Below are 13,520 nucleotides of genomic sequence, written 5' to 3' on the forward strand. Positions count from 1 at the left end.
TTGGAATAGTTTGAGTAGGATTGGTATCACTTCTTCTCTGAGTATTTGGTATAATTCTCCAGTGAAACCATCTGGGCCAGGACTATTTTTAGTTGTAAATTTTGATGATCTGTTCAATTTCTTCTTTTGTGAAGTGACTGTTCAACTTTTCCATCTCAGTCTGTGTTAGTTTATGTAATTGGTGTGTTTTTAGAAATCTGTCCATTTCTTCCAGATTTTCAAATTTGTTCGAGTACAGTTCTTTATAGAATGCTGATATTATCCTTTTTATTTCAGTTGGTTCTATTCTGATGTCACCCATTTTGTTTTTATTCATGTTATTTGTATTCTCTCCCTCTTTTCCTTTGTTAAATTTGCCAGTGATTTGTCAGTTTTATTGATCATTTCAAAAAACCAACATATTGTCCTATTGATTTTTTTCTATTCCCCTTCTATTTTCTGTTTCATTGATTTCTGCTCGAATCTTGATTATTTCCTTTCTTCTGGTGACTGTGAACTTTTCTTGCTGTTTTTTTTCTAATTGTTGGAGATGTTGTTTTAAAGTATTAATTTTGGCTCTTTCTTCTTTTTTGATGTGTGAAATTATTGCAATAAATTGGTCTCTGATCACTGCTTTTGCTGTGTCCCGAAGATTTTGGTATGTTGTGTTATCATTCTCATTTGATTCAAGGAAGTTTTGAATTTCAATTTTGATTTCTTCTCTTACCCAGTCTTTGTCAAGGAGAGTGTTGTTCAGTTTCCATGTGTTTACTCTTTTTCTGTTGATCTTCCTATTGCTGATTTCTAATTTAATTGCATTATGATCTGAGAATATGCTTTGCAGTATTTCAATATTTGTAAACTTATTAAGGTTTGCTTTGTGGCCTAACATATGGTTTATCATGAAAAATGTTCCATGTGCACTGGGAAACAATGTATATTGTGCTGCTGTTGTGTGAAGTGATTTGTAGATGTCTATAAGGCCAAGTTGGGAGATTGTATTGTTTAGCTCTTCTGTGTCTTTGTTGGGTTTCTTTCCAGTTGATCTATCTTTCAATGAAAGTGGTGTATTAAAGTCTCCCACTATGAGTGTGGAGTCATCTATTTGGCTTCAACTCTTTTAAAGATTTATGTATTTTGGGGCTCTTACTTTGGTCCATAGATATTTATTATGTTTATATCTTCATGTTCAATTGATCTTTTAATCATTATACAATGTCCTTCCTTGTTTCATATGGTGGCTTTTGTCTTAAAGTCAATTTGATCCATAATTAATATTGCCACTCCTGCTTTCTTACAGTTGTCACTTGCTTGATATATCTTTTTTCAACTTGTGATTTTTAGTCTACTTTTTTTTTTTTTTTAAATTTATTTCTAAGGTGTTTCTCTTGTAGGCAGCATATTGATGGGTTTTGTTTTCTTATCCAACATGCAACTCTCCATTTCTTGAGTGGTGCATTTAATCCATTAGTATTCAGGGTAATTATTGACAAGTATGAATTTGTTGCTGTCATTTTGTTATGTGTATTTTTATGGTGTCCCTGGTTTCTTTGTTCCATAATATTTTCTGTGATGAGCTCATTATGTTTATGAATCATGTTATCATTTCCTTTGTTACTGTTGTTTTAGTATATGCTGAATGTTTGTGCTTGCCCCCTTTTTTATTGTGATATGAAGGTTTATCATTTTTATTTGAGTTTACCCAATGATTTATTTTTTCCCTGAGTTTAGAACAGTCCATTCTATCTTACAACTCTCTTAAGTTCCTCACCATTTAGAAATTCTGTAACGACAGAGTCTTTTCCCTCTGTTTGTTTGTAGTTCTCCTCACTTCCCAATTCAGGTCTCTGGTTCCCTATTTACAGTCTTGTAAGCTCATTTTACTTTGGATAGGTTCATAGTGTGGTTTCTGGGTTATGTCATCTTGTGTATTGATGGTTGGTTGTTATTTGCTATTTTGGGTTCTCTGTTCAAAGGACTGCCTTTAGCATCTCTTGTAAGGTTGGTCTAGTTTTAACAAATTCCCTTAGTTTCTCCTTATCTGGAAATCTCCTAATTCCATCATATATTTGAGGTACAATTTTGCCAGGTGTATAATTCTTGGTAGAAAATTTTTCTCTTTCAGGGTTTTATATATACCGTCCCATTGTCTTCTTGCTTGCATGGTTTCTGCTGAGAAATGAGACATTATTCTTACTGGCTGTCCTTTGTAAGTATCTTTTTGTTTTTCCCATGCTTATTTCAGGATTCTGTCTTTGTCTTTAGTTTTGATGAGTTTGATGATGCTATGTCTTGGTGATTTTCTTTTGGGGTCTATCCTGTTTGGGGTTTGTTGAACTTCCTGAGTGGATAAATTCGCATCTTTCATCATATCAGGCAAGTTCTCCTCCAACAAATCTTGGACAATTTTCTTAGTGCTATAATTTTTCTATTCCTGTTCTGAAATTCCAACGACACGTAGGTTATTCCTTTTGATGGTATCCCACATGAATCTTAGGATTTCTTCATCTTTTTTAATTTTTTGTTTTCTTATTGATCTATTTCCAAAGAAGTATTCAGGTATTTGTCTTTAATGTCATTAATTCTGTCTTCCATTACATCAATTCTTCTCCTTTACCCTTCCATTGCGTTATGTGTTTCTGACAATTTAATATTAATCTTCTGGAGTTCTATCTGTAAATTTAGAATCATTTCTAATTTTTCATTTATTTTGTCATTTTATTCTTTTATTTTCTTCCAAAATTCTTCTAGGTTTTTTTCTATGTTTTCTTTGGTCTGTCTCTCAGTCCTTTGAAGATGCCTAAATATAATTCTTTTGAATTCCTTATCAGAGAGTTCCAATGTTGCTTCTTCCTCAGGAATGTGTTCTAGGTCTTTATCCTGCTCCCTTGTTTCTACCCCTTTATCTTGCTTCTTTGTGTGGACTGTGATAGTCTGTTGTCTCTGAGACATCATGGCGTTGTTGTATTTAGATCTCTGTTAACTGTTTGTGAAGAGCAGCCAAGCGTGAATCAGGCTTTTCTTGTTGGTTTTTTATAATTGGCCCATTGGTCGAGAAAGAGGTGGTGGCTGTTGCTCAGTAAGTAAAGTTGCAGGAGGTGTGGGTGTAGTTGTGTCTCATGGAGATTGTTTCTGTTTCCCACTCAATTACCCTTCCTTGGTTTTCCGAGGCAGTATTACTATAGAAGTAGATAGTCCAACCTTCCATCCGAGGAGTGGCTGGTAGGTTTGAACCGCTAGCCTTCTGGTTAGCAGTTAAATGGTGCACCTAACCCAAGCCATGGTATTTTTAACCACCTCATATGCATGCATGTAGGAGCTCTGGTGGCAGAATGCCTAAGGCATTTGACTGCTAACCAGAGGGCTGGTGATTCAAATCCACTGGCCACTCCTCGGAAGGAAGATTGGGCGATCTACTTACATAGTGATACTGTCTCAGAAACCCAAGGAGAGGTCGCTATGAGTCAGATCCGACTCAACAGCAGTAGGTTTTTTTTTTTTTTTTTTTCTTTCTTTTTTCATATGCATGTGAGAGCTGGACAATGAATATGGAAGATGTAAGAAGAGTTGATGCTTTTGAGTTGTGGTTTGGTGAAGAATAAAGGAAGTACTGTGGATTGCCAGAAGAACTAATAACTCTGTCCTGTAAGAAGTGCAGCTGGAATGCTCCTTGGAGGTGAGAATGGCCAGACTTCATCTCACCTACTTTGATCATGTTGTCAGAAGGACCACACTTGGTAAAGTGGAGGGTCAACAAAAATGAGGAAGGTCCTCAGTGAGATGGATTGACACAGTGGCTGCAATGATGGGCTCAGTTATAGTAAGGATTGTGAGATTGGCATAGGACCAGGCATTGTTTCGATCTGTTGTACATAGGGTCTCTATAGGTTGGAGCCAACTTGACAGCACCGAACAGCAACAACAACAAACAATGTTTCATTTTAAGACTTTTATTTCAGCTTTTTATTTCATCTGAAAAAATTAATCTACTTCCTTTTAAATGTGAATTCAAATGAGAAAATAATTACTAAATTGGAAACAATCCAGGTAATTACTTAAAACACATTTCAAGCATTTGTACCAGTAGGACTTTTAGTATCCATGTGAATAAATAATGGTTTTGTACAAATGGATGTTTTGAGGTTAACTTTTAAAGATTATCTCAGGACATTAGTTGCAGAGGTTAATCCAGCCCCAATGTCTCCAGAAAGTCAGAAGTCGATAAGAATTTGAAATTCTATCCTGCACTTGCCTCCTTTTGATCAGATTTCTTCTATAGAGAGTTTGATGAAACTAACCATTGAGTAGTGATAGCTAGACACAATCCAGTTCCTCTGAACTCATGACAAAGGAAGCAGTTGTTCACAGAGTCATTTAGCCACACATTTCATATCCTCCTCCTATACCTGACTGTCCTTCTTCCTTTTTTTATTCCAGGTGAGTAGAGATCAATTGTCATATCTTAGATGACCACTTCCATGGTTTTAAGACCTTAAACAGTATCGATTAACTAGGAGCTAGGCCAGAAACACTAAACATGATTTTAGGCCAATTAACTAGGATATCCCTTGAAACTCTGATCTAATACCTACAAATCAGAGAATCAAATCCCATGAGTTGTTTAGTTGTACATAAATAGAGTCTGCAGCTACTCTCTCTTTCTCTCTCGCTCTCTCTTTTTTTTTTTTTTTGTCATTGTTGTATGTATCTCTATCACATGGCTTTTGCCAATTCAACTTTTTATAGGTGTATATTTACACACAGCAATTGCAGTAATCAACAGTGCAATCATTGTTAACCTCCACTTTTCCCCTCTCTCTTGCCCCTAGTAACCACTAATAACTTTTGGTCTCCATACCAAAAGTTTTTCTTGTCTTCTTATATATAAGTGAGGTCATACAGTATGTGTCCTTTTTGATTTAATTATTTCACTCACCATAATGTCTTCAACCTCAATTCATATTGTAGCATGTATCAAGATTGTTTCTTCTACTCACTTGTAATAATTCCATTGTATGCATTTACTACATTTTGTTTATTCATTCATCTGTTGATGGGTTTTAAATTGTTTGCACTTTTGGTTATTGTGAATAATGCTGCAACAAACATGGTGTACAAATCTCTGAGTCTCTGCTTTCAAGTTTTTTGAGTATATGCCTAGGGATGGAATTGAGGGGTCATATACTAGTTCTATTTTTAGTTTTTTGAGGAATTGCCACACTGTGTGTGACAATGGCTGTATCATTTTGCATTTCCACCAGCAATGGATAAGGGGATAAATATCACTACATTCTCACCAACATCTGTTATTTTCTGTTTCTTCTTATTATTATTATTTATAATAATAATATATTTATAAATATATTTATATTTATCTTATTATTTATAATAAGAAACCATGAGTGGTATCAGCTGAGGACTATATAGCCTATGAAGCAAGACAACCCTGGGAAGAGGGACGCTGTGCCCAGAGTAGTCAGAGAAGAGAACAAAGACAGTGCTGACAGTCTAAGAGATCTTCACCCCCTTCCCATCTCCCTACACAATCATGTTCATCCCTTTGCTCAGGGAGACAGACATTTTAGAGAAGCAATTCTCTCTGTCCCCTTGGGTATCAATACTCAATAAACCTTTTGCTTCTCCACTTCAACCTGTTGTGATCATTGGCTCTTTATGACAGGGGGTAAGGACCTTGTAGTTCCTACAACAATACCATTTCAATCCCACTAGAATGACTGAGGGAGCTCTGGTAGCATAGTTGCAAAGACACTTGAGTGTTAACCAGAAGGCTGGAGGTTCAAACGCACCAGCCACTCCTCGGAAGGAAGATGAGGCAATCGACTTCCATAGTGGTAACTGCCTCAGAAACCAAAGGAGAGGTCACTATGAGTCAGGTCTGACTCAAGGGCAAATAACAACAATAACAGCAGAATGAATGAGATTTAAATAATAAATAAATGCTCAGAAGAATGTATCAAAAAAAAAAAAAAAAAAAAAAAAACCACCAAACTCACTGCTGTCGAGTTGGATCTGACTCAGTGGGTTTTCAAGGTGGTATCACTACGGAGGTAGATTGCCCAAACTTCCTTCTGAGGAGTGGCCAGTGGGTTTGAACCTCCAGCCCTCTGGTTAGCAGTCAAATGCCTTAGGCACTATGCCATCAGAGGTCCCCATAGAAGAATGTATAGTTGAAAATAGCAAACCTAAAGTACTCAGCATCTGTAAAGAGACTGGCTATTCTATTTACATAAAAGAAAGCAAAAGGGAGGGAAAAATAGCAAATTAGTCCATATGATTAATGTCTACTTTAAACTTGTCTGCCAGTCTGTTAAAGTTCTGTACTTTTCAGTGAGAGGCCTTTCTAGCCTTCCACTTCAACCTTCCATATTCCCCCCTGTTTCTGAGGTTTCACCATCACAGGGAAATAAGGCAGTGGTCTTCTTCTTAGGCTAGGAATGGTCAATTCCTTGAAGAGGGAAACTGATAAAAACTAATAACTTCTTGTATAAATTCACTAGTATTAGGTGTCTTAAAGAGAGAAAATTTACAAGTAGCTTCAAGGGTTTTGGACATTCCATTAGAGGCTACTTTCATCAAGCATGGGGCACAGCACATAAGATTATTACTACAAGGCTCAAAGTAATTAAGGGAGTGAGCCAAGGGTTCAGGTTGAGGAATAAACTCTCAAACAAGCTCTATCCACTTCCTTGGTCCTAGGCCCTTGGTTTTGTCCATTTAGTAACTTTATGGATAGCATTCAAATTTAATTCAACCTCCCCACAAATATTTATCCCAGCACAGCATGTCTTATTTATAGTAGCATATTGTTGTTGTTGTTGTTATGTGCCATCGAGTCAGCCCTGACTCATAGCGACCCCTCCTTGGGTTTCCGAGGCAGTATCACTACGGAAGTAGGATTGCCCAACCTTCCTTCTGAGGAGTGGCTGGTGGGTTTGAACCGCCAGCCTTCTGGTTAGCAGTCAAGTGCCTTAGCCACTACGCTACCAGAGCTCCCATAGTAGCATATACACCATTGTATTTGGCAAAAAGAAAATTCAAAACTACGTGGTTATTTAAAACAACCTCAGCTAAGAAATTCAGAGAGACCTGTTGGGCTTGAATGGCCTTATCCATGCCCAGGACCAGGAGGTGGATGGTGTCTGATAAATTTTTAATAAAAAGCTCCATATGCCTAATCTTTAAACTGGAAATGATAGTTCTTAAAAAATACCACTCAAACCCAATCTTGACTGGATAGTTTCTGTTCCTGATATGCTTAATGATGCAGTGTTTACCGAAAAGAGGACTCATTTCTGTCTGACATGAGCTTCTGGAAAAATGTAGGAAATAGAGTGTATCTGAGTAAGAAAGGTGAGGAAACCTAAAGTATATTGTTCTACAAAGTGAATCCCTGTAAGGCACAATAAAAATTATTATTCACCTCTGAACAAAACAATGTCTACTTATCATTGTTCGGGCTTCTCTCTCAGTGTTCTGAGGGACTGCACCAGATGGGTCCTGCTGAGTGATCTTCAGTGCAAGGTCAGTATTAATCCTGGTGTGGTATATCCATGCTCCTTTGCCACTCCCTTTCATCACAGTAGCCATGGACAGCAAGAGTTTGAAATAGGGCCAAACACCCATCCCTGCCCGGTGTGCAGTCAGGCCAAAACAGTTTATACACCGAGTGATTAAGAGGAGAGAAAATTATTTATTGCAAAGTGGCAATGGAAGGAGCAGGGGTATCCATACCCAGATCTGACTCCTCAAAACTCCATCAAATTACAGTTTTGTAGGTTTCAGAAGAGAAGGCTATGCATATTCATAAAATTTCAGGAATTTGGGCATGATATGGTTGACAATTGGCTGAAATGTTAATTCCCAGTAACTTTTGTTCGTCTCTGCCCCACTGCGCATGTCCACGGGCCAGAGTTATTTTCAAGTTTCTTTCTAAGACACATTAATGTGTTTATTATCTATGCCTAAGGAAATAGTAGGAAAAAATGTTTTTCCATTCAGTTCTTAAGGAACTGAGCTTATCGTATTTACTCATCTGTCGTCAACCAGAGTCTATGTGTTTACTTATCCATCTCCAACCCAGGTTTAGGGTGGGGAAATAGTTGAGGGTAATTAAGTCTACTTATCTACTCCCATCTGGGTCCTATCTGTTCTAATTATCTGCCTTAACCAGGGTGGGTAAAATAATTTTGACTTTACTTGGTTTCTATTTCGTAGGGTCTTTTCCACTTTTTGGTGAGGTCCTCAGGATTCCAAGCCTTCACACAGTCTCAACTCCAGGCTCAGCCATGTGTAGAGGGACTTCAGGAAGTGGGATGTAGGGCTGAGAAAGAGCATTAGCCTCCCACAGGGTCTGTAAAGTTTGCCCTGTTATCTGCAAATACTGTTTTACAAACAGGTTACTTTTTTTTTCAAAATATTCCTGGCCCCTAAACTCACATCAGCATTGATATAATTTAAATCAGTGGTGGTTAGGTTTTGCACAAGTGTTGCCCATACACAATCTCTAAGGGAATTACTTTCAGTTTTGTTTTTGGGACATCTCTGATTCTAAAAAGGGCCATGGGGAGGATATTTTTACCCATTTTAATTGCTTGCAGTAATTTAGCCATATGAGTCCTTAGAGTTTGATTAATCTTTTCTACTTTACTACTACATTAGAGTCTCCAAGCAGCATAAAACTTTCACTCAATACCCAAATGTTGAGACAACAACTGGATTATTATGCTAGTGAAATGAGTTCTGTTGTTGGCCCCAATCATCTGGGAAATTTCAGACCTAGAAATAATCTCTCCCAATAGACTTTTAGCTACTTCTATGGCTTACTCAAACTTAAAAGGGAAGGCCTTTTGAATCTGTGTATACCATCACTTTCTAACCCTGTGCCATTCTCAATGCTGTGATCATGGTGATTAGCTCAGCTACCTGCACTGATGTTTTGTGAGGGAGTGTCTGTACTGCCAATCCTTAGTAAGGCTGTTGATTTCATAGCCCACCTTCCATTGTCCATTCTCCATGGAGCTACTCCCATCTATGAAACAAGTGAGATTTGATTTGCTCATTGGGTGGTCTGAGAGATCTGGCCTTGTGATGAATGAGTTCTGCTTGGGGCAGAGTGGGCAACAGGGTAGCTGGGTTTATGCTGGTTGCTGGCTAGATCTGCACACTTATCTTGTCTCCTAAGGAGGCCTGATATTGAGAAATTCTTGCTCAGGACAGCCAGTCGGTGGCTCTGTGATGTAGGACTGCCAGGACTGAATGAGCTGTATAAACCCAGATGGTCCATCCTAAGGTTAATTTGTCAGCAGTTTTCAATGTCTTCACTGTTTCTGCTGCCACTCCCAAGCTGGCAGGTCAGCCTTGTGTCATTAGATATAAAATTTTAGAAAAGTATGTCACCAGTCTTCTCCTAAATCCCAGGAACTGGGTAAGAACTCTGGTCACTATCCCTAGAAATCAAGACTTATGTAAATCTGGCAACCCGAAGGCTGGGGCCTCCAGAAAGGTCTGCTTTAATTTATCAGAAGTCTGTTGCTCTAATTTTCCCCACAAAAAGGGGTCAGTTTCCCAGAATTACTGGTTAGAAAGAGACTGGTGGAACCCCCAAGACTATGGCCCTGGGTCAACTTTCAGGCATAGAAATGGATTCACATACATGGATTGTCTCTCAGCCCAACAGTAGAAATACCTACACACAGAACACCTATCCCAGGTCGATGCAGCCCCCTATACTAGGGAGATGTACCCCTTGGATCAGTCAGCCATGAGACAAGAGGGTTTAGCACTTACATAGAGGAAAAGCTGGACAGACAGCAATGCATAGATAAGAAGGGTACAAGGAGAGGGTGGTCACAGAGAGGAGAGGGGAGGAAAGCTTTTTATGGTTTGGGATGGTAATCAGAGTCGTAAAATCAGATGTGCATGAACTTTTTTAATGTAAAGCAAGTTTGCTATGTAAACTTGCACCCAAAGCAAAATTATAAATAAATAAATAAATAAGTGTGTGTGTGTGTGTGTGTGTGTGTGTATCAGTCTGTTTCTCCTTCCAGGAGAGTGTACAAGAGTTTAATTACAAGTCCCAAACTAAAAGACACATACACCCTAAGCATATCTTCCCCTAAGGGGATCTGGTGTAGTGGTTGTTGGCTCCTAGCCACATCCCCATGGCCTGACCCAATCTCAGGCCTTTTCTGGATCCAATCAGGTCCCCGATGGGGTGTTGCCTGCCAGGTGTGGGAAAGGGAAGTTAGGGAGCCTTTTTCAGGTTCACCTCTCCTAGGCAGCTCCCACTTGAAAGTAGAGTCTGGTTCTGGTTAGATACAGAGGAGAGAGGTTTAGGAACTTAAGGGGTCATAAAGATCCTCTATTCCAGTTAATACAAGAGAAGGAGTAGAAAGCTGCTTGCCCTTAGTAATAGTCTGAACATAAAGCTTGTTGAGTTTATCATTGTACAAAGACATAAAAGTCTCTATATACATTTTCTTGCCTTATTTGTTAATGCAGGAATAAAACAAATCCTAATGCAAAATAATATTACAATTTACTGACACATAAAGTAGCCAAAATTTTGGGTCTCTTAATTTGTGTTGTCACACAACTGTGCTTAAAAAGACCAGCCTTTTCCTTTTTCATGGGATCAAAACAATTTTTTTTTTTTTCAAAGTTTTAGAATACATGCTAGAGAAGTGCATGCTGGTGTACTCTGGCTAATACCCATCTCAAAACTGGTTACAAAAGAAACAAAATCAGAAAATCAGAAAAGAAAAGCCAACAGATGGACAGGATATTTTAATGGTCTTAACCCTTACAGCAATAAATATTGCTTTCACTTTCCCTGCTTGGATACTGGGTGCTGCCACCCTCAGTGCAGGCTGAGCAACTTCGTTGTTGGCTCAAACCTCTGATCAAAACAAATGTAAGCTTACCTGAAACAAGATTCCTTTGTTGCCTCTCAAGAAGACAGTATTAGATCCAGGCCAAGTCTACCAGGTCCCAGGTTGATGGTTTTCTGGACAAATCTCAAGGGGAGGGTGATGGCAAGCATTTTCCCTTGCTCTGGCAGGTATGGACTGGCCACCAAATGGCACCCCTGGCTGACTAGACAGGAAAATGCAACCATGAAACTGGGTCCATGTCCTGTTTGGCACAGCTTACAGAATAGACTCAGGCTGAGGCAAGGAAAGAAGCTCTGTTTGGAAGGGTAGCACTAAGGAATGCCTGGAACTGCTGTTGCCAAGGGAGTTCAATGGGGCTTCAAGTTACTTTCATCTTTAAACTTCTTGTAGAAAAAATAAAGAATGGAAAGAAAAGGGGATCCAAGTGTGAACCTCCAAGGAGAGAGTGGTTAAAGTGCAAACAGCTCTTGTTACAAAACACTACTTTAGAGTAGTGTCTGTCTTCACACAAGAGAGCCCCTCTGACAAATGAAACAAAGTTCCTTAAGTGTAATGCTTGGCATGGTCAGCAAATAGCAGTAAGAGCTTGCTATGCTTGCTTTTGAGTTATCTAGAGGTAGTGAGAATGTGAGGTAGTGAGGACATAGACAAAATAACAAATGGACAATTTATACATAAAAAAGTAAAACCACACAGAAACTATTTCAACAAGAACAAAACACACAAACTATTCAAACAAAAACAAAACCACCCTCACACACCAGACCCTCCAGAGACCTTGATCTTGAAATACTCCCCCTCTGTACCAAATCAGCTTTCTTCTCCCGAGGAACAATAGGAGTCAGGATTCCCTCATGGGACAGTCAACTAAGCTTGCCCTTCTCTCCTGGGGGAATGGTACTATTGTAACTAGGGGTGAACCCCTCCTGTCTCCCTCAGCCTAGTCCTGTGGTGCCCAGGAAAAGGGTAGGGGACTTACCAGAAAATGGCACCTGAAGTTTTTCTTTTCATCTTCCATGAGAAATGGACTGGTAGTGCTATTTATGGACAGAGGCAGTGGGCAGTCTGCCTAGGAAAAGAAAATCCCAGCAGCCACTTAGAGCAGACCACCCATCCCTTAGACAGAGATGGGACCACCACATCTCAGGGGGTAAAATTCCCATCCAGAGATGCCAGAAATTTGTTGTAGGAACAACAGATTCCTTACACCCTGTCATACATAGAAAGCCAATGATAACAGCAGGTTGAAGTGGGAAAGCAAAAGATTTATTGAGCATCGATACTCAAAGAGACAGAGAGAATCACTTCTCTCAGTTGTCTGTCTCCCTAAGCAAAGGGGTAAACATGATTATATAGGGAGATGAGAAGGGGGAGGAAGATCCCTTCGACTGCCAGAAATGTCTTTGTTCTTCTCTTCCCTGGTTACTCTGGACTCAGTGTCCCTCTCCCTAGGATCGTCTTCCTTCACAGGCTATGGTTCTCAGCCAAAGCTAGTCATGGGAGAGGGTTATGCTTAGAATAATGTATAATGGAAAATAACAAACCTAAAGAACTCAGGATTTGGGAAGAGGTTGGCTATTCTGTTTACTTAAAAGAAAGCAAAAGGAAGGGAAAAATAGCAAGTAGGGCACTATGATTAACGTCTACTTTAATCATGCCTATTCGTCTGTTAGGCTCTGGTGGCATAGTACCTAAGGCATTTGACTGCTAACCAGAATTCTGGTGGTTCAAACCACCAGCCACTCCTTGGAAGGAAGACTGGGCGATCTACTTCTGTAGTGATACCACTTTGGAAAACCAAGGAGGGGTCGCTATGAGTCTGATCTGACTCGACAGCAGTGAGTTTGGTTTTGGGTTTTTACTAGTTTGTTAAAGTTCAGAAATTTTAAGTGAAGGTTCCCTTTGGCTTTCCACTTCAGTCTTCCACAGTATCTCCTTGTGATTTTGATTTACATCTCTCTAATGGCTAATGACACTGAGCATCTTTCTTCTTTAATGAATTGTGCATTCAAGTCCTTTGCCCATTTTATGATTGGGTTAGCCTAGGTGCCTAGGCATGATAATCTCGAGGGTTTCATCTGTCTCTTTCAGGGCAGTAAGCCTGGTGTACTTTATAATTTTGGATTTTGTTCCACATTTTCTCCCACTCTATCCAGAAATCCAGGATTGCTAATTCTGATCCCTCTCTGAGTTGGTGGCAGTGATAGTGGGCACCATCCAGTTCTTCTGGTCTTAGGGTCATGTAGGCTGAGCTTCCTGTTGTCCACTAGTCCCTTGGACTAATTGTTTACATGTTCCTTTGATTTTCTTCACTGTTCTTCATTCTGGAGTAGGAGAGACCAATCTTAGATCTTAGATGGATGCTCACACGTTTTTAAGGCCCCAGTTGTTACTCACCAAAGTAAGATGTAGAACGATGTTTTTTTGTACAATATTATGCCGATTGAACTTGATATCCCCTGTAACAATGGTGATTATGGACATTATATATATATATATATATATATATATATATATATATATAGGAGCTCTGGTAGCATAGTGCCTAAAGGCACTTGACTGATAACCAGAAGAGGCACTTGACTGCTAACCAGAAGGCTGGCGGTTCAAACCCACCAGCCACTCCTC

The sequence above is a fragment of the Orycteropus afer genome, unplaced genomic scaffold, assembly GCF_000298275.1.
Source record: "Orycteropus afer afer isolate SDZICR_OR568_19922 unplaced genomic scaffold, OryAfe1.0 scaffold00861, whole genome shotgun sequence".
Taxonomy (NCBI): Eukaryota; Metazoa; Chordata; class Mammalia; order Tubulidentata; family Orycteropodidae; genus Orycteropus; species Orycteropus afer.